We start from the raw sequence: 20738 nt of genomic DNA, 5'->3' as shown, positions 1-20738 counted from the left end.
AGCAGCCCCCCGTCTCGGCTTCGCCCGAGACTTACTAAATAAAACACCGTAGTGTGTTGACATGTAATGTGAAACATTTTCAGTTAGAAATTTTACACATATTCCTGATACATCTAAGAACAAAAATCTTCTTATTAAAAACATATTTTTTCGGAATCCATATAGTTTATTTGGTTAAATAATGAGGTGTAAAAATTCAAAAAAATTATTATGCTGAAAAGTACCGTGCGTTCTTTATGCCATAAAATAATCGGTGGCCATAAGAAGCCGTTGATTTACAGTTTCTCCCGTGTAATTCACGAAAACGGCTATTTTTTGAAGCTGTTAAGATTTTAAACCCCCAAAAAATTAATGTTAAAAACAAATTTTTTTCCTCATATTTCACAACTTTATTACCAGAGCAACAAAGTCCTGGACCTTAAACCCTACATTTTTATTGCTACAAAAACACAAATACATTTTCTACTCATTAAAAAATCTGAAGTAGGATCTTTAAAGATTTCAGAGTTTGCTGTGAGGGTACAATGAAAAGCTGATTTCTCACGTTATGGATTCTTTATTTGTCTACTTTGACGCTGCTGTTTCAATCTCGATAAATTTTCTGCGTCAGTTTCTTGACGCCTAAGTAAAATTGTATTTATTAGATACACTTGAAGTTTTTCTTCCGATTCACCCTCTTGCGACTTTTGGCATGCTTATAATTTTTGTGACCCCTAAAGTGTGTTTTCTGTCAACTTTGTTAAGTTCTAATATATTTAATGGCTAGGTAGTTCGACGTCCGATGGCCCTAAAAAAGACCGGTGAGCTTTTTAAGTTAACTCTTTCTTGACTGCATAAGGTCCTACTCGCCATAAGGTTGGAGGTGTGACGGTAAATCTCGAACCATATTGCGTATATCGAAGCACGCAATGAGATCCCAGGTAACGCCCATGGCAGAGTAGATAAGGGCCTTGACCATAGTGCAGAAGATGCTGGGTTCTACGATGAGTGGGAACTTAGTTAAAAAAAAAATAAATAAAATTAAAAAAATTCAAAATATGTGTTGTGGTGATGGGGTGTGCTGTAATGTCCTTCTGAGTTGTAAAGGAAACCGAAAGTATGGCATGGGGGGGGGGCAAAGAGAGAGAATCAAGGAAAATCCACTTATGTCACACTTTTTCTCAAAAATGACATTTCTCAACAGTTATGTAATACACTTTTACATCTTAAACGTAATCATGAGAAGTCAATGGACGACAAATAATATTTACAGACAGTTATACTTTATAAGTGGATAGATCTGACCGAACGACGTACTAATGTATGAACTTGACACTAACAAATCACTTAATTACCAATTATAAATAATCTTTTAATTAGAGATTTGAGCTTATTTTTTTTTGTCGATTTAATAAACAAAATATTTTCTCAATTAATCACGTGTCACGCTTTCCGTACTGTTTAGCCGTAGAAGCTGACGTTGATCACGATACATACTTCGTTTTTTCCGCATGAGCGAGTGTAGAAACTTTGAGTTAGTGTCCAAAATGTGCCATTTATAGCATTGGATTGGCTCCAAAATTTCGTTTTTTTCTAATATGCTTTAAGATGGAAGATTGTGATTACACTTTAGAGGTATACCCATAGCTGTGTTTACACATTATTACCCGTCAGCTAACTTCGAGAGAGATGTAAAAACAGCGCCCTCCAGCAAGGAACTCTAGAACGATTTGTAAATACTTCTAACACGTTACCAGTATACCTATATGACCGATTGCAGACACGTTGGTCGGACATATAGATATACTGACTACAACGCTAAGCAATCAACACATTCACGAGTGTCTTGCCTAATGGCATTTTTTATCTATGCCAGCTTCAAATCGACTATTTAACGAATTGGAAAACAAGAGCTCGGTGGTCGAGTGGTTAAGCGCGTATGAAGGCGCTAGTCATATTGAACATTGAGTTGCCAGGAGATACCGATGGTACGTGACCCGTCTAGGGGTATAGAGAATCTTGTCTCAGATTATACCCCTCTTTGTGAACGACCTCACCTCTTCGAACCCCTTGTGATGCACCGAGTGCACACACATTTTTTTGTAATTTAATCAAGTGATTTATTCTTTTTTTTTTCTTTTTTTCCTGATTATAACTAACATGGGGTCGAATCCCATCAAACACCATATTTTTTTTTCCCCATAAATATTTTTATATTTAATTTTGATACCACAATACTCAAATGAAACAAAAATTTTGCAAACATTTTTAAGTTTTTGCAACAAAAAAAGTTAATTTTATTTTTTCTGATCAAGTTTATTCCATGAATTTAAAGTTTAGGCCCTATGCTTTTTAGTCTATAATTTCTATAATTTCACTTGGTCCTTTATTAACAGTACAAACGATAAAATGTGCGTTATGATGTTTATAATACGTTATTCAACAACATTTGAGATACTTTTTCGATCAAATGAATTTAAAAATATCACATTTAAATATAATCATAATATTAACGATATCAGTAATAGGCTAATGAAAGTTTTAGATTGTTGAAGCTTTTAACTACAGCACTAAAAAATTTTCAGGAGAACAGATTTACTATTATTTAAGTGGATGTTTTTGGTGTCTTTACCTAAAAGATGTTTATTGAACAACTTTAATTGTAGAGTGAACTTTATACTTCAAATACTTTTTTATGGGACCAAGGCTTTTTGAATAATTACTTTAAGAACTTCTTTAATCTAATGATGATGTATTTAAAAATTTTTTCTTCACATAGAGGAAATAATGTATCGTCAAAAAAAGTATCTGAAAAAATCGTTGGAATTTTTTTTAATGGCGTTAGAATGAGGAACAAAATCATCTCATAAAAACATCAGTGGACAGCAAATGCTTGGTTACCCAAAAATGAAATTATACTTCTATGAAATTATTTGGCCAACAGTATCACGAGTGTAAAAAAATTTTCTGTGAAACAATATTGTGTACAAAGGTAATGCAGTCATGGTGGGAATGAGTGTATACAGTATTAATTTATATTTTAAAATATAAGAAGTTAACGATTATAAACGATATATCACTATACAATACCATATAATTACTATATCAGATGGCCAGTCCAAGACTACATATTTTATCGAATCTTCCGATGATTTCAAAAGAACTTTCTACTGCCTATGCTGATTACATCTGTAATATTATCCTTACATCTATCACATATGCTCCCACACTTATTTCTAGTCCATACTTAATACCCAAAACATAATATTGTATACAGAAAATTAAGAAAAACCCATCCTATAGTATTGCTTTCTTCAATAGAGTAGTATTACATGCCCTAGTGGGATTCGTTAAAATTATTTTTATTTATAACGACGCATTAATTTGCCACGCAACTTTAAAATGTAGTCACTCGTATTATTACTATATAAAATAATATACATAGTATAACGTCGAAGACGTTGGTGTCTAAAGCACCTTTTTTATTTGCAGATTCAGTTGTTTTGGTGATCTTAGATGGGGAGATTGGTTAGTGATACTTGTCCATCCGTGGAGGCTGTCCCGTTGGCTCAAGTTTTTTTTCCTACATAGCTGTTATAGGTTTGCCCAACGCAGATCTTGGAGAGGATCAGTGATTCCTGGTTGAATTCTTAGAGTCGAGAGGGTAATATAGGGTCGTCGGTCACCGGGTTTTCCAGCTTTGCGAAGAACAACTCCTCAGATGACGTCTGCTAGTGAATGGCTGACTTGGTTTAATAGTGCCCGTCTTTAGTTAATATAGTCTTTTAGTCAGCGAATCGCTTCCGGAAATGGTAATAAAAATGTATTTGTTGGCAAGGTAGTTTACACTTAGGTGGATGCTAAAAAGAACCGATGAAATTGATAGTTAAGTAGGGAACGTAAATACTTAGAATGGCCCTAAAAAGCGCCAGTGGTGAAACTTTCAGGCTATTCTTATTCCTGATGATGAAGAGCTGGCTACGGTTGCTTGATTCTTACCCTGGGAGTCTCGATATACGGAGACTGTGATAGAGGGAGGTACGCTGCTGACCAAAGAATATCTCGTCTCGGGTCGTTCCCCGGATAACCAACTGCTCATCTTTAGACGGGAACATGTGGGTAAGCGCTTAGCGCATTGGGGACGCAACGACCAAGAAGGTAGCCGTTGTGGCTGCCCATGCCCCTCAGAGCTCAGAGCTGTTTTTTTCCCTTGCTTACATTTGTAGCCACAAATTATCTAACTGCACCAAGTTGGATGGTGGAACTCCCTCACAACTCTGATGAGTTGGAGCAGATTGTGCCCTGGCTAGATATGTCTCCTGGTATTGTGGCAGAGACGGCATCGGTTGGAATTAATTTTTTTTTTTTGATCGCACTCGTCGAGATTCAGGGTGAATGGACACCCAGGTCCCTTCCCCCTTAGAGAAGAGTGTCTACCGTAACCGGGATACCCAGCTGCGAGACTATTATCAGCATTATTTATACAGCTTGTTGAGCTGCCGAAGCTCGACTATACCACTATTGATACGCTCCAGCCTATTATAACCACACTTATTTAATTATGTTGCAGGTAGCTTCGATTTTATGTCGACGCCACCTAGCGGATTTTACTGAACTAAAGTGAAAAGCTGGCGTATTTTTGCAAAACTTTGAGCTCATTTATTGCTATTGTTATTAAATTTTTTAAGATAAAAACTGTACTAAAACCATCTAGAAAGTATCATGAATCAGTGTGCAAAATTTCAACAAAATCGGTTCAGTAGTTTTCGCGGTTAGCGATTACAACGGTTTTAGCACTTCTGCTTTATATATTAGTAAGACAATAACACTTAGATTTTCAAATGTATTTCAATAAAAAGAAGAAAGGGAAGAAAGAGCATAAAAAGGCTCGCAGCAGTGGCCACAGGGCTGTTGAACGTCGGGACTAGAAGGAGGAGAGTCGCAATAAGTCACCCGGGACCGCAAGGCGCCTTCCCTCAAGGAATATAGCAATAAAGTGATTGATTGAGTTTAACTGCCACGTTGTTGTTAAGCACCCCGAACCTTTAGAATCCTATGTAACACAACCTTCAATTTTAGGCAATTACCGATTTTTTTGCTTTGACGAAAACATACCCACTTAATTCCTTTGGCTTATAAAACTGTAATGATTTCAAAGATAAAAATCAATTTGATATGTTATATTTGAAGTATTAACAGATTTTGTCGAACACTACTGCTATCTAAAAATATTTGAAAAAATCTAATTTGACAATTGTGTATAAAATCGGTTGATATAGACGGCAAAGATAATTGTTGTAAATAATGTTAGTTTTTTTGTTAAAAAAAAAAAAAAAATATTTAAAAAAAATCATGTTTTAACTATAATCCGTTAGGGTGATTTCTTCCGCTCTACTGGTAACAAAGAAGAAATAATCATAATCATTTCCTTTTTGTGCGTATCCTTCATTTTCAAGAACTAACAAGCGCATCATTAGCTCTGCCCAATTAACCTTAGTTTCTCTAAAGATTGCATGTACACACGTCGCGGAAAGAAGGCACTCATATCTCTCACTTCGTTCCAGTCCACAATTTTTACCAAAAAGACAATATACGTGGAGAAGACGAGGTTTCCATTCCGCATGTTTATCTAAATTACATCTCTTCCGGCAATCTTTGACAACTTTTGTCGGAATACACGCAACCTTCGAATCGTGACTCTAAAGCGTATCATCCTTAATTACGGAAAGTGTAGGGAGGTGTAGAAAAGTGGTGCGTCGCATCCTCTTTTTTTTACACGTGTGTGTCGAAGGAGAAGAAAGTGCTTTAGCTTTACAGTGATTTTGAGTAGATTTATTGGCTGAGGTAAGCTGTTTGTTTGAATGTCATTTGATTATTGCTTAGTATTTTGTGATGAATGCATTCAGATTCAGTAGAGATAGCCTAGTCTTTACTATAGTGGTAGAGTTTAGTACTACTTGAGTGTTTATGGAATAACTTTATGATTAAATGATTAAAAGTACGGGCACATAGACGTGTTTGATGTTAATGACCAATAGATATAAGGAAATTAATTTATGTGATACATATATTTAAATACTGTTATTTACGGTCTCGCGCGAAGTATATGTTTAAATATTGTTATTGACTAATTATATACGATATATATATATTTTTTTAATTGACACTGCCGTATTGCCATTGAACTAGCTTAACATCTACATGCTGTAAAACAACAATATCTTTGTGTAATCACCATTTTGTGCAAATTCAATACATAAAAAATTTATTTACGTGTCTAGTGGCAATAGTCAAATTTAATCACATTTAAATGTCAATCCAACCAAATTACTACTTCATTTTTATAAAGCTTCTATTTTAAATTCTACACGTTCAATATTGGTTAATTTGTCACAATATTAAACATAAATCATGCACATGATGTAGTTGATATTATAAAATTGTATGTTTTCTGGAAGTAATCTCAATCAAGTGTAAACAGAAGTAGCAGGAAGAATTTCAAGCATCAGATATATTATGTCATCGGTAATACAAGTTTCACGAGGGTACCGCCTCACTGGAAAAAAAAACACTCGGAATCAATATCACGCTTGCATTTCGTTTGTCCCATAAAAACGTCATGTGCTGTAGCACCATTAGGGAGCGCATAAAACTGCTTTACGCATGCATGACTTTTGACATTGCTTTCTATATCTACTGTATTTTTACTGAGCAGTACTGTTTTTATGTTGTTTTATTTTTTATACTTGGCAATAAGTATAAGCACTTAAAAAGATGTTGAATAAGATAAGAAACTGGCAAATAATAGTTTAGCTATAAATCGATGATTCTTATTTATTTAATTGACAAAAAAAAAAAAAAAAGCTGTATACCAATTTAATGTTTCTGTTTATCTATCTTTATCTTTTTTTTTTTATGAGTAAAACTAAAGGTAGGAACAAACGTAGGCCACAACTTTTGAATCAAACCGTTTGAGTTGCTTCATCTAATTGTTTACTTTGTTACTCTCATCAGAATTAATCATTAATGATGATCAGCATGATGTCGTACTAAAATGATGAGACACATACCGTAACTGCTGTGTAATTTGCACTTTTAATTATATTATTGCCTTTCCTCGTTCACGTCCACGTAAATCTTGTGCTCGTAAATTACTTTATATTTGCTCTTTGGCATCATTGAGTTTACACAATGACCGACTAATGAGCGGGGTGCTTTCAAAAGATAGTAGGTCTTTGATAAGTTTCGTCAAATGTAGGTGCGTGTATAAACACGTCAGAGTCCGATTACTCCCCTATGCTGGTCTATTTTTCATTCATAATATAAAACTAGAATATCAAGAAAGTTTTTATTACGCATTCATTAAAGGATGTATGAAAATTCGTCTGTAATGTAGTACAATTACAGTGTAGTCATGAAAAAAAGTATTACATTATTTTTACATTACACAAACAAATTGTAATAAAATATAAGCAACAAAAAGTTTCGATATTTTTCCCAAAGGAGTGATTTTTTTCGTTTTTAAATTTTTTGGGGCTTCGCCTCTTGTTACTGGTGGGGCTGTGCCCCTACTCTTCACACAAAAATTGTTTGACATATATTTTCAAGTACTCAGGTACATCGCACATAATTTTTACTGCAACTGATGTGCACTTAAGATTGAAATTATACGTGATGTAATTTACACAAATATAATACTCAATAATACCATCAATTGAAAGTAAAAATTTTAAATTAAGCTAGTATGTTTTGATGCTTGTGGCATACTTTGCATTTTAAAGGAAAATATCAGATACGCAATTTGGAAGCAAGTCTTTATGTCTTCGATTGCACGTTGTATCTGAACCATAATCTAATTTTCTAGATGTCAGATCCATGAGAATCATACCTTAGAGATCTTCACTTTGTCAATGAATGAACTCAAGCAGAAAAAAGATATCAACACCGTTAATGAAACTCCCATGTGCCAAAATTCCAGAACCCCGGCATACGCCAGACTTGCAAGTAAGCAGGAAGACAGTATATGTAGAAGAAGATAAGGGCAACGCGAGGAGAAATATATATGTAATAGGTACCTAGTACACATACAAAGTATACAGCAGCGTAATCAATTTTCAGATACGGTCATCGACATTGACATAGAGTGCTCTTCTGCTTGCTCTCTCATTGCCGCTCTCTCTCTCTCTCTCTTTCTCTTCTCTGCAGGTACTCAACTGGACGCGAAGGTGGATATACACAAGGTCACGTTTGCCTCGTCGTCTGTTATGGATAGGTATATATGTACAGAGTAGCCAGCCAGTCAGCCACTTGGCCGTTTTTGCGCGAAAAGCGGTGGTAACAAACAGTAGCAGTAGGAGAGGGATAGATAATGGTGCTGGCGGTGCGTGGGAGGGGCTTTGTTTGAAATTCGAAGCGGTAAAGCCGAATGGACTTGGCTACCGTCCGATAGCCGAGTGGAGTGCACGCGCGAGTGAGAAAAAGAGGAAAACTGGTGATGCATCCCCCATATGAGAAAATCTACAAAAAGTTTTCATTTTTTTTCTTACAACTTAAAAAGAAATAAATTATGGAACACTTGTTGATGTTTTTGCTGGATTCAATCTTTAAAATAGTACTTCATTTTAAACATGATTTGAAACACGCTTACGATTTTGTAGACATATCTTTTTGAGAGTATTGGGATCCTTAATTTTATGTACTCACAAGAAATAAGTTAACTCGTCATGATTCTTGGTGATTCGTTAGTTAAAAGATAAGTTTGGTCCGTTGTAACAATTGTTCTTGAATGAAGTAAAACTTAAAGTTGTTAATCAACAATCAGTTGATTTTCTACAGGTGGATTATAAAAAATATTAGATCCGTATTTTTTTTCGCATATATGAAAATTGATCGATGTAGCGGGGGGGGGGGCGATAACATTAGATATTTTCATCATTTTTTTTTGTTTTTTATTTTTGTTAAAAAAGAAAAACGTATGTCAAATGAGTTTTAATACCTAATCTGGAAGATCTAATAGATTTTGTCATGCAAAGTCACAATTAAAGACTTTTAAGGTTTTATGCTATTTTTTAGTACAAGTTAATCTTTGAATAGAAAAACATAGTGTATTGATTGTGTACGGTAGTATAACTGATTAAGATTTTTTAAATTTCAGATTCATGTGTCTAAAGATTTTTCGCGAGTTTGCTCAAGTATATGTGTACAGAAGTTTGAATCGATCGCTGGCTTTTGGCTGCTGTGCCAGCAGACTCGGAAAGCTAGGGCCACTGTGGCGCCCATGAAAAAACTTGCCTTGCCTCGATGGTATTGACCGTAGAAAAAGAGAAATTCTGTCTCTACGAAAGAGAGTTTTTTCAGTATGAATGAATCCTGCTGGACTTTCTTTTTCTTTCAATTACGTTTTGCCAATTTTTCACGCTTTTTTCCCTCTGAAGTTTGAGTTTCAAGTACTCTTTTTTTCCAAGGAACAAAAATAAGAATATATAACTGAACAAAAAGTTTATGAAATAATAACATATCTGTTGTGTTGATAATTTTTTTTAAGGAGCCACTCGAAACCTACGTTTTAAGTATAAGATAGCAATCAAACATCAACATCTGACAAATTACCAACATCATTGTAAGATTGATTACTATTGGAAAAGTGTTACTATGTATATTTATGATTTTCAAACAGCTCAGGTAGTAATATTTATGCTAATACAGAAAACATAAATTATGCATACATTTTAGATAATATACTATTCCAATATATCATTTTGTGCTAACAAAGAAACGTGCAGCTACATGCTACCAGATTCTTGTTCAAGCAAAGTAAATTTCACTGTAACTTTCCTTCTATGAGTTCTTGAAATACGTTGGAAAGATTTTCTGAATACATCACATCCGTTGGCAATTCAAATGAAATCCTTATCCAGCGAGGGTCTGATGAGCAGTGCGTTAAATCGAGTAAATAGTCGGAAAGGCACGCAACTTCCATTACATGGAAGTGCTAAAGTTTTACTGACTTTTCTTCTCATTGTCAGTTAAGCAAATTAATGAAGATGGATCCATGAGTTTTTATACAGCTGGTGTTCTTTCAGAATCTTTTTGTACAAGTTTTGTTGAGAAGAACATGGGTGTTATTAGTGAAATTACATTATAAATTCAAAATAGTAACCATATTGTATTTTTTACGAAATTTGATAGCCCATTGAATATTTACATACTTTTCAAAGACTTAAATCACTTGGAATTTCATGACCCAGTGTTTGACTCGAGGTTTATTGTATAGCATCTTATATTGGCCATTCACCAGAATATACCAAAAGTGAGGTTATGTCAGAAAATGATTGAGTACCTGTTCACTAAATTTACTAATAATTCCTTTTTTAAAGTTTTTTTTTGCTTTAGAAATACTTAAATTTTGTGTAATTTTACTCACTGTCCACAAATTTAGTGTGTTTTTGACAGATAATATATGTTTAGCCACTTACAAAGAATTTCAACACTATCTATTTTTATTGTGTGCATAAGAAGACCAAACTTACGTAAGGCGTTTATTCGAAAATGGACTGTTAGTTGACATCCGAATTACCTGCAACAAAAAATAAAACAATATTATTTCAACTGATCCACAAACAAATCGGAATAATAATAAGTGTGTATGACCTACACTGATTGCAAATTAATTCATATAATATAAAGTATGACTTTTCGTTAAAAAAGTTATGTTATGCAATCAACTAATAAGAAAGTGTATTTTACACGAGTTGCGAATTACTTTTCATTCAGCGTATAGGTAACACAATTTTTAAAAGACAAAGTGATGATGAAACAAAAGTGTTTCTTTACAAACGTATCAACGATTAAAATGTAAATTATATAGTAGTTAAAATATTTCGAGTATTTCACACCTTCAACAAAGATTTAATCAAGTTCCTACGACATAATTTCTCATAAATGTAGTAAATAATTTACTTTGCTATCGACACCATAAACGTACATGTTATTTGATTGAAATCCCTTATCTTAGACATCTAGAAAGTCTTTTTCTTCCTTATATAGGTACAAAGGTTGCTGCAGTTCATTACATCTTAAGCGTCTGCGAGTTGCACTCTAAAATGAAATGTATACAAGGCACATCTAAAGCAGCAGATGAGATATTTGTGTATAAATACGCGTATACAGCTGGAGTGAAAGTTTTTTTTTAAATATTATTTTCACATGCGTTCAGTCTGCGTTTTTGCTACTATCGCTTCTATACTGTGGTTCTATCGATTGCGCAAGAGCGGTACTCGAGATACACGGTACAAAGGGAGTGAAATAGCACGCGGGAGCTTGATCTAAAATAGATACTGCAAGTCGAACATTATGCATCATATTGATTGGTTTAAATTTTGTTAAAAATAAAAACTAGCATTTAATAAAAAATACAAGGCAACAAAGTTAATGAAAAACCAATAAAAATCTCGAAAAATAGTTTTTGCATAAATAAACGTTTTCTTAATCACCGAAAACAATTAAGATCACAAAGAACAAAGGACTCCGTAGTATAGTGAAAAGCAAAGAAGGGCCAAACAAAGCAGTAAAAAAAAAAACTGCTTAGTCGGAGGGTGCCAACCCAAAGGAGGGTTCCCTTCTCCCCAAGAAACTTCACTGCGCTTACGTCCCAGCTGACGGTGGATGAAAATTTCAGCTGATATACTCGCCTGCAGTACACACAGACACACAAGCTTTCTGACTAGCAAACACGAAAAGCACGTCGCTCTTCCCTTCGGGGCAATCGAAACGCATGGCGGGCATATATACAGTTAGTCAAAGCAAAGAAAACGTTTTTTTTTTTTACTACTGCCTACCGAAGCTATATCATGGCAGTCTTTGAACCCATTCTATCATTCCTGGCTACCGCACGAGTTTATCGGCTTTTGCAATACTATCATTCTATTCCCAAATACGATGGGCATTGTGGCAAGGGCTATACTGATATCCCGGGGGCACATGTGAATTCCCTTAAGTTGGACCTCTACTTTTTTTTTATGTCTTGCCTGCTCTACTTATATCCCATTCATTTTTTTTTGCTGACAAAGCCACATAACTCATTAAATTTTTTTCCATGGGGAGGATATCGCTTTACCAAGGGTGCGGAGAAAGTGTCGGTGCGTGCATAAGCTACTCAAAGGGATGGAATAGATCGATCGTCACGATAAATTCTACCTTATTGGTAAAATAACGATTTTTATTGCTTTCATTCGAACAAAATCAAATTCAGCAAATCCTAGATCATCTACGTAAGGGTATTTTTTTAGTGCTATAAAAAGTATATTAACTTTTTGGTGCAAGAACTACATAAATTTCTGTTGAAATTTTTACTCTAAACTTTGTATAGTGACCAAAGTCCATGTAATTCTTAAGTTTTTGTCAATTCGATACCGTTGAAATAAGGATTTAATTATTCTGTCGGGAAAGTAAAGTTCGTTAGCATCCCCCTATTTTACTAAAAATTTAAGTATTTTAAAGTGAAACGCGTTTGATTCCTCTTGCAAATAAAGACTAGTATTCATTTACTTTTCAAACAATAATGTTTAATTTTCAGCAACTGGCGATGAAACACCTAAGTAGTAGGTAAGATAGAAGCTCTCGCTGTCATACCAAACAACCCGAAAGTCTATTGACTTTTCGACTGTAATTTAAGCTCCAAGACGAATAGTGTTAGGGACATTACTTTTTTTATCCGCAGGAGCACGTGGGGTCATTAGCTAGAGCCATTTAGGTAAGATTTATGAGCTTGGGCAGGATCTCACGGCGAGCCGTTTAGTGGCAATTAGACTCAGATTCGAAATTTCAGAGTTTAAATTTATTTTAAAAAATACTCCACCTCATTACTCTCTCTCTCTCTACGTTCTTTAATGATCTCACGAAATTTATCCGTTAATAAAAAGTACGTGTGAAATAATGTGATCGTTAAACACATAACTAGAGTATTTTACCCTCAATTTTCATCCCCCATCTTATACGCATGGAAAATGGACTAAGTAAAGTACGATTTTCGAAAACAAGTCCGAAAAATTAACGTATAGCAAGCATTTATTAATTACGAAATTTCAGTAGACACACAAAAGTAGACGTATATATATATGTATACTAACCGTTTGAACTTTTCGTTAGTTCAGCGGATTTGCAAGACTCTGCACACACAAACGACCGTATACGAGAGTATTAAGAACAAGCAAGTACTTTTCTTTTCCGCGCACATGCACGTGTATACATTTACCCTCACATCCACAAGCAAACACGCAAACGCATGTGTACATCGCGAGGTGTATGGCACACGGACAAAACGGCTTAGGGCGAGCAGCACTTTTCTCTCTCTCTCTCTTTTCCGGATGCCACTCTTGTCTTTCCCAACCTTATACGCTATATATAATATACACACACACGGAGCTTAGTTCGGTAAGCCGTGAGGATGACGGGTGAAAGTCGCCTTACAGAGGCGCGTCCCTTCCTTTCCCGCTCGTTCGGGCCAACTTTTCTCTCAACGGATGACCCCCTCCCCCCTGTAGGTTGTATCCCCAACGAAAAAAAAAGAGCTTCTTATTTGCCTTCTCAGATTTATCGAAACTTAATGCGCCCTGTGCCAAATCAATTCCGCGCCCTGGGCAACGCCCAAATCCCATAAACTTCCATAACGGCACCGCGAGCCGATCTGTTTATTCTCCCCTCCCCCGCCACTTTTCACCCTTTGGCCTTTTTTCCTTATCGCCCCTTTCGTTTTTTTTTTTTTTTCATCATTTTTCCGGAAATTTATATTTTCCAGACGTATAATTCAAACGCTATGACTGCGTCTTTTGGATCGCACCCCGCTGTAACTATATCACCTTGGATGTGTTTAGAATTTCGCGGGAAATAAAAAAGAACCAACCGAATGATCTTTTTTTTTTTCTTACACATTTTGATTGAAGCTTATCCGGGGCTCTGGGGGAGAAAATTCTCCTATTTTTATGCAAACGACGCATTAGAGGTAAGCTGCTTAAGTGCACGGGTCCCCCGCGAGAATGGATGTGCCTGATTTTCCCAAGTCACTTTTAAAACTGTGCCTAGCGATGCCAAGACAGTAAAGAAACGCAGACGGTCTGTTCGAACAAGCAAAGACAACGAAAACCTCGAAAAAGTAAAAAAAAAAAAAAAAAAAAATTGTCAACTACATACAAGCACTATGGTGCACAATTTATAGATTATACGCCCGGAAAGTCAAAACTCTTGACGCAGACGCTAAACGCGTTCGGTAGATCCCACAAAGCTAATTTCGTATTAAACAAAGGCAACCTCAGCAAACACAGAGTTCAGAAGCGTGTTGGTACATCGTTATGTATATATAATACATGTACACACAAAGGAGAAGACGAGAGAAGGAAAAAAAAGCCACCGACACTAGTCAAACAAACGACTACCTTATACACGCATGCACACACGTATATACGCAACTCCGACATAAGAGCCCAGAGAGATTACGGCCATATTTTTCCTCCTAAAGATAGACCTTTGCCAAACGCCCGTCCCGCTCCTCTTCAACGCATAACACATAATGTAGACGCTGTGTATATATAAAAAAGCGTGTCGCACGCCGGTGAGCAAGATAATACGAGAAAGCCCATAATAAAGTTCACCCTCGCACGTGTCGTATAGCTGGTATAAATTATTACAAAATGACGTGACGATGAAAATAAAAAAATAAAAATGCTAAAGCATAGAGGGTAAAAGGCAAAAGATCTTGTCGAAGACGTCATCTTAGAAATATGATTTCTGATCCCCCCCCCCCCCCACCCCCGCCTATACCGCTCTTGTATTTTCTTCGCGATGGCGTGATACAGGCGCGCAGCTTTGTGGCGAGCGAAAAGTGTATACGTATATAAATATAGATCGGGGATCTCGTTCGACGCCTCGGGGGAGTATAAATACATGTATACCTATACATATACACACACACGTATACCATCGAAAAGAGAAGTTTCGCGGCGCTGCACAGTGTTGATTACGTAACATGCCTGACGCCGAAAATTAATGGTATAGCCGGGCTTTTCGTGAAAACTCTGTACATAGTGCGGTGTATGGGGAATAAGACGAGGGCCCGCGCCGAGGATGGCTTTCAGAAGAGGAGCGCATAATGGTAATTAGTCGTCGGCTTTTATCCTCTTTGTAAGTATACAGGCCATCGCTTTTCCTTTGATATTTACGCGAGCATATAAAGCCTATTACTTACCGGGGCTGACTATAAATTTTGCATTCAGCTAATGACTCTCTTTTTCCCTTTCAACGCTGCTGCAGAATAGGTGTATACAAAGGAAAAAAAAAAAAAAAAGTGATCCGGCCTAGAGCTGCTGACGTCAGCGAATCAATCTTTGCCTCGAGCGGAAGGACGGGGAGATGCAAAAGGCCAACGTACGGCACGTGGTTGGATGGGTATTATGTCCACGCAATGGGGAAGCGCCTCCGTTGCTCTTCCACCGAACGCGAGAAAGCGATGACCCCCGTGGAACGAGAGATACAAGCGAGTTGCTCGTAGCCTCCTGTCGTTAAAGTAGCTCCTCTCCGAAGCTCTTCTTTCTTTTCCCGCTGTGAAGCAGCGTTGGCCTTTTGAACGTCACGTCTTGAGGTACCCCCCACCCACCCCCCACCCTCCGAAGCAAATGCCACCCTGACAATAAGACCCTTTCACTTTCGTTCGAGTGACGGCAGCGAGACACGCGCGTGCCGAGCTCAATTTATCCCCCCCCCCTCTCCCGCCGCACACCTTTGTTTTTTGCTCTTCATCAGGAGAAGGGGCTTGCAGTTCTCGTGTTTTGATTCAATCACAGGATTTTTTTCGTGCGTAAAAGCAAAATGATACGAAGTACGGCAAGTTTTGTTTATATCACATTGAAGTGGCACTTCAGAAGTATCCACAATGAAGTTGAACTTGCAAATTGATTGCAATAGTGGTATTGAGTTCGATATTTCTAGTACAGCGTGCAAAAATGACAAAGTCGACCAAGGATAATCACCGCGAGAGGATTCAGACATTTATATCCACTGGGTCCCCGTTAAGCGCATCGAAATCGAATTCTTGGAATCCGCAAAACGATGAAATTCCCCCTTTCCCGTGGTCCAATGTATGTGCACGCGTGTGTGGAACCTTTTACGATATTGTTCCACGGCCAAATGGTCGCGTCTGCAGTCCGGGCGAATCCAATCAGCGCCGGAGCAGTCGACAAAATATCGGCGAGCTCACTGCTACTGCTGTTACCAAAAAAAAGCGAAGATCTATCTTCGGGGATTACATATTTCTCTTCCTCCTCGGGAGCAGATCCTACATCCTCTATGGTTCCGATAGTGCTGCTCTCTGCAGCATGTATAGACATTTCTGTCGTGATAAAACATGGCCACAGAACCACTACACGCGTGGGACTGTGTAAAAAACAAAGCATCTTGTTTAGAAGAAGCAGCAGTGCTTCACCTGAACGATGAAAATCAATCGAGGATGGGTTCAAGGAAGTCTAAGCGAAAGCTCAGAAATGGAGATTGAAAATTGTGGATAATTTTAATTGATCAGAGTAGAGTTAGGTTTTTATTGTACAGTACTTGTCGCAACGTTATCAAACGGTCTTTACAATCATCTTGGCACTCGTAAAAAAAATTGAATGCCGCGATATACATGTCACTTCTTTTAGTTTCTTCATAGTTTTTCTGCATTTTTTGCAGTCACTTTATTTACTTATCCAATTTAATTTGAACAACTTTTGTATGTTTCGTTCCTACCTTTACCTTACCTAACAAGTTTTTATCTATGTATGCACATATTACGCAGTTTTGTTGTTTAGCGTTGTTTTATCATCCACGAGCCATACTTAGTATACTAATTTTTGTTTGAGCACTTCATGCGATGTAGTTGTGTATTATCCTTTCACTTGTATTGCCCTGAAGAGGACATCTGAAGGATGTCGAAATATTGACATTTTTAAACTTTTATTGAAATACAGTTATGCTCTATATCCAAATTTGGAGAAGTATTTATTTAACTTTTATATCTATTAATAAAAACATTACGTTATAATATTAAATACCTGTAATCGTTTGTGTCTCTCTCATTTGAACACACCCACCTTTATTATTTACTAGCTTTCCTTACAATTCCATCCCTACAATTCCATGTATATTTCACTACATTTTGTCATAGAGACAGAGTCAGGCGTAGAATAATAATAATAATAATAATAATAATAATAATAATAATAATAATGTTACTACATCAATAGACAAAGACATAAACTTTGACATGGATTGAAAAAGAACGAAAGCGTAAGGAAAACAAAACAGAAAATGAAATAGAAATAAATATCTAGAGACAATGACACTGAAACATAAGGTCATAAGTATTATATAGTCCCCGTAGACAAAGAAAAATATTACATAGCCACAAACACGAAAACAAGAGAAAATATGCGAAAAAATTATAAAGATGCAAGAAGATATTATTTAGGAAATAATGTGAGGCATACCTGTATAAACACAGTAATGAATGCAAAAACGTTTACCATTTCGAAGACTGAGACATGCTTACCTACAGAAAATAGGTAAATTAAGAAAGGGGACTATGGATACCGTACTAAAGACAATGTGACAAAAACTCAAAACATTTTTAGTTAGGCGTTCCCACAGATGTAACAATAAAAAATCTGTCCAGGATTATGGAGACAGAGATTCAACCAAGGAGATAAAAATAGTAACGAAAATGTTTTGGGAAACAGAGGCCACAGAGTGAAATAGTAGAGCACAAATACAAAAGAAACTACATTGAGAGACAGACGTAGAGTTGTTTAAAATAAAAAAACAAAAGGATAAAAAGTTGAAGATTTAAAACTAGTAATACAAATACAGATTCACGTGAATAGAAAGATACATTGTTGTAGACAAAAACTAAACATGTTCAAATAAAGGCATATACATAAAGACATATTAGGACATTGTCGTGAAGATACAAACGTAGTAATAAGTTGCATGCATTGACACAATGACAGAGATTTAGAGGTATAAAGCTGATGTGGATACACGAGACATAGAGCATAGAGACTAAAATATAATTATGAGGGATAAAGTCGTAAAAAAGATGGACAAACGGGATGAAAACATTTTGAAACAGATATGTAAAAATGTTAATTCAAAGGCAGAGATACAAAAATACTGACAAAAAGTTGACATTATTATTTGAAAGGCAAAAACACAGTGATTGACGGACAAACAGATAGCCAGAAAAACTTTGATACGTTTGCTTTGAAGCTAAAACTGATACTAATGCAAAAACAGGGACGTGAATAAAAAATTTTTTTTAGAGTTAAAAAAAAACAAAAAAAAACAAGAATAATATCACGAAGATAAAAAAGATGTCAATGTAGAGATAGAGTTATGAAAACAAATAATGACTCCTCGGCCTACAAACATGCAGGTTTACAGTAAAAGAGAAAATTTCGTACAGAAATTTAGAGACACAAATGCAGTAAGAACGAAATTTTTTTTTATTTTCAAAAAACTTGGTTAAGCATAGTGGGTGTAAGCCTCTGTATGATTCAAACAGTCTTAAAGGTCCCATTCTGTAAACCGTATGATAAATGATTTTTAGAAAATTTTAAAAGACAGACGTGAAAAATGTAACGAAAATTCAACTATTTAAAATACCAAACATTAAAATAGTTGGTAATGCGCTTAAAAAATTTTCAAAAAAAATTTATTTCAGAACTCGTCCTACGCATGGAAATGAAAAATCTCTTCTCTCCTGATGCACATTGTATCCCGTGTGCAATAGGTCCACGTAACCAATGCACCTGCAGTGAATATTTCACGGACAGGCCGCAAATAAGAGAACGACAGGTTCTCCCGACCATAACTTTATATACACCCAGCCGAGATTAAACTGGGTGACAAAGAGAAAAAAAGAAATTGGACGCGATTCCATATACTCTTGCACCTCAGGTGTGGATACCACCACACGTATTATCTGCAAATGTTGGGCACGATCTCGGGGGCGCGCACGCGATTCCGATATATTATAAAGCGCGGAGCGCGACAAAGAGGTATAGACACGGTGGGGCGAAAAGTGCGCAGCAGCAGTGGTCTCCATAGTGACGCTCTCTCTCTCTCTCTCTCTCTCCTGTATTTCGCGCCTATCTCTCGATCTCGCGCCGCTGTCTCTGTCGCGCTGAGTACGAATTTATACCATCCGCTACGGGTACACGTAACGCGGCCGAAATGTGCTGGGACGAAGATAACGCTCCCCGGTTGCTTTTTGGTCCGATCTCTCACACACAGATTTTATGTATAAGAGTATAGTCGAGCACTTCTTTGTCCTCCAAGACTTGGTTTAGTTGTATTTGGGTCTCGCGAGTCTAAGTACATATGTGTGACGTAACGTAACGTAACATGAGGCGTGTTTCCCAAAAAATTTTTTTCGAAGATGTGGTCATGTAGTGCTGAGTAAGTGTGCGTCAAAACTATTACGAATCAACAATAGGCTTTTTCTCACGAGATTAGGTGATTTTAGATATTAAATTTACATTTTTGAGAACCGTTAACGATACAGCGGAAAAGTATACAAATCATGTGCCAAGAGATCTTTGACTTTTTTTCTTGCAATCGAGTAGAGAGTTTCGTTATGAAATAGGATTCTTTTTTAATAAAAAAATGTATTGAACGTTTTAAATTTTTTTCACAAGTAGAATCAATAAAATAATTATAGAGTTCAACCATTACAATGGTAAACAGGTGTATCGTACGAGACAGTCAAGAAATTGTCTATTCTAACGTTAATGTTTTTTAGAAAGTAGATGAACAATTTAAACTGTGACTTTTTTCGATTATACATAAAAAAAATGACACGATTGACCAAAAATTTTATAAATTAGAGTTATTTGTATGTTATTCAAGTTCATGATGAGTAAATAAATACGTTTATAACGACAATTAACCAATTAGGTTGTCAATTGAGTTTTTTCATTGAAATGTAGCTGTCAGTGCATTTCAATGCACAATACATCGTACTTGTATTTGATAAAAAAAAAAATTTGTATGATTAACAAACAGGAAAAAAGAATTAAATTTAAAAAACTCAAATTTCCAGCTAACGTGATCCAGATCTCATCAAATCTCTATCATGACCTCTCACTCGCCCACATTCATCATCTCTATTTTTTTTCTCTTCTTTACATCGTACATACTCTGTGTGCGTTACCCCCCATCATCTTTTATCCCGTCGACTCCGCCCATCTTTCATAGCTAACTTGTCTCACTCGCTCCTCTGCATCACTTATTCCTACATGTATGTATATGTATACACAACAGCGATGAAGATGTTTCCTCTCCTTTGTCTTTTGCGACTCTTTCTCAAAAAAAATAAAAGAAAAAGAAAAGAGAGAGCTAGAGATATTCTTGCCCCCCTCCGTAACCCAGGGTTGTTTACGGCTCCGGGGGGCCGTTCCGCTCTCCACTCGCGAGTTGCCGTGTAGCATATTCGCATGCCGGAATTTCCGTTCCGCCGAAACTGAATTGCAGTCTTCCGGGATTTCAACTGAAATTCATCAGATTCGAGAGCACGGCTCGACTCACCTACTCCATCGTCGTTTAATTCTCTCGGGGCGAAAGTCGTTTTATCTCGTTTTCGCTCAAAGCGACGAAACTTACCGTGCGGTGCCAGGGAAATTTTACGTGGGGTGTACATTTTCCGATTTTTCCAAGAATTATATCGAAAAACACTT

General features: G+C 36.4%; 1 protein-coding gene across 5 annotated transcripts in view; it reads right to left on the bottom strand.

Moving 5' to 3' along the window:
• Positions 1–20738, bottom strand: part of LOC106637686 (uncharacterized) — a 185618-nt gene that overhangs the window by 111763 nt on the left and 53117 nt on the right. Inside the window, exon 3 of one of the 5 annotated variants that reach the window (XM_089593498.1) lies at positions 10509–10555. The exons of the other annotated variants lie outside the window; for them this stretch is intronic. The gene's annotated coding sequence lies outside the window, so the exon portion shown is untranslated. The remainder of the gene's footprint in view (positions 1–10508; positions 10556–20738) is intronic. 5 annotated transcript variants of the gene reach the window in all.

Source organism: Copidosoma floridanum, unplaced genomic scaffold (assembly GCF_036245765.1).
Source record: "Copidosoma floridanum isolate Cflo_tuat_1 unplaced genomic scaffold, Cflo_Japanese_pri ptg000019l, whole genome shotgun sequence".
Classification (NCBI taxonomy): domain Eukaryota; kingdom Metazoa; phylum Arthropoda; class Insecta; order Hymenoptera; family Encyrtidae; genus Copidosoma; species Copidosoma floridanum.
Note: the sequence above shows the minus strand (reverse complement) of the source record. Positions and strands in the feature narration are given on the sequence as shown.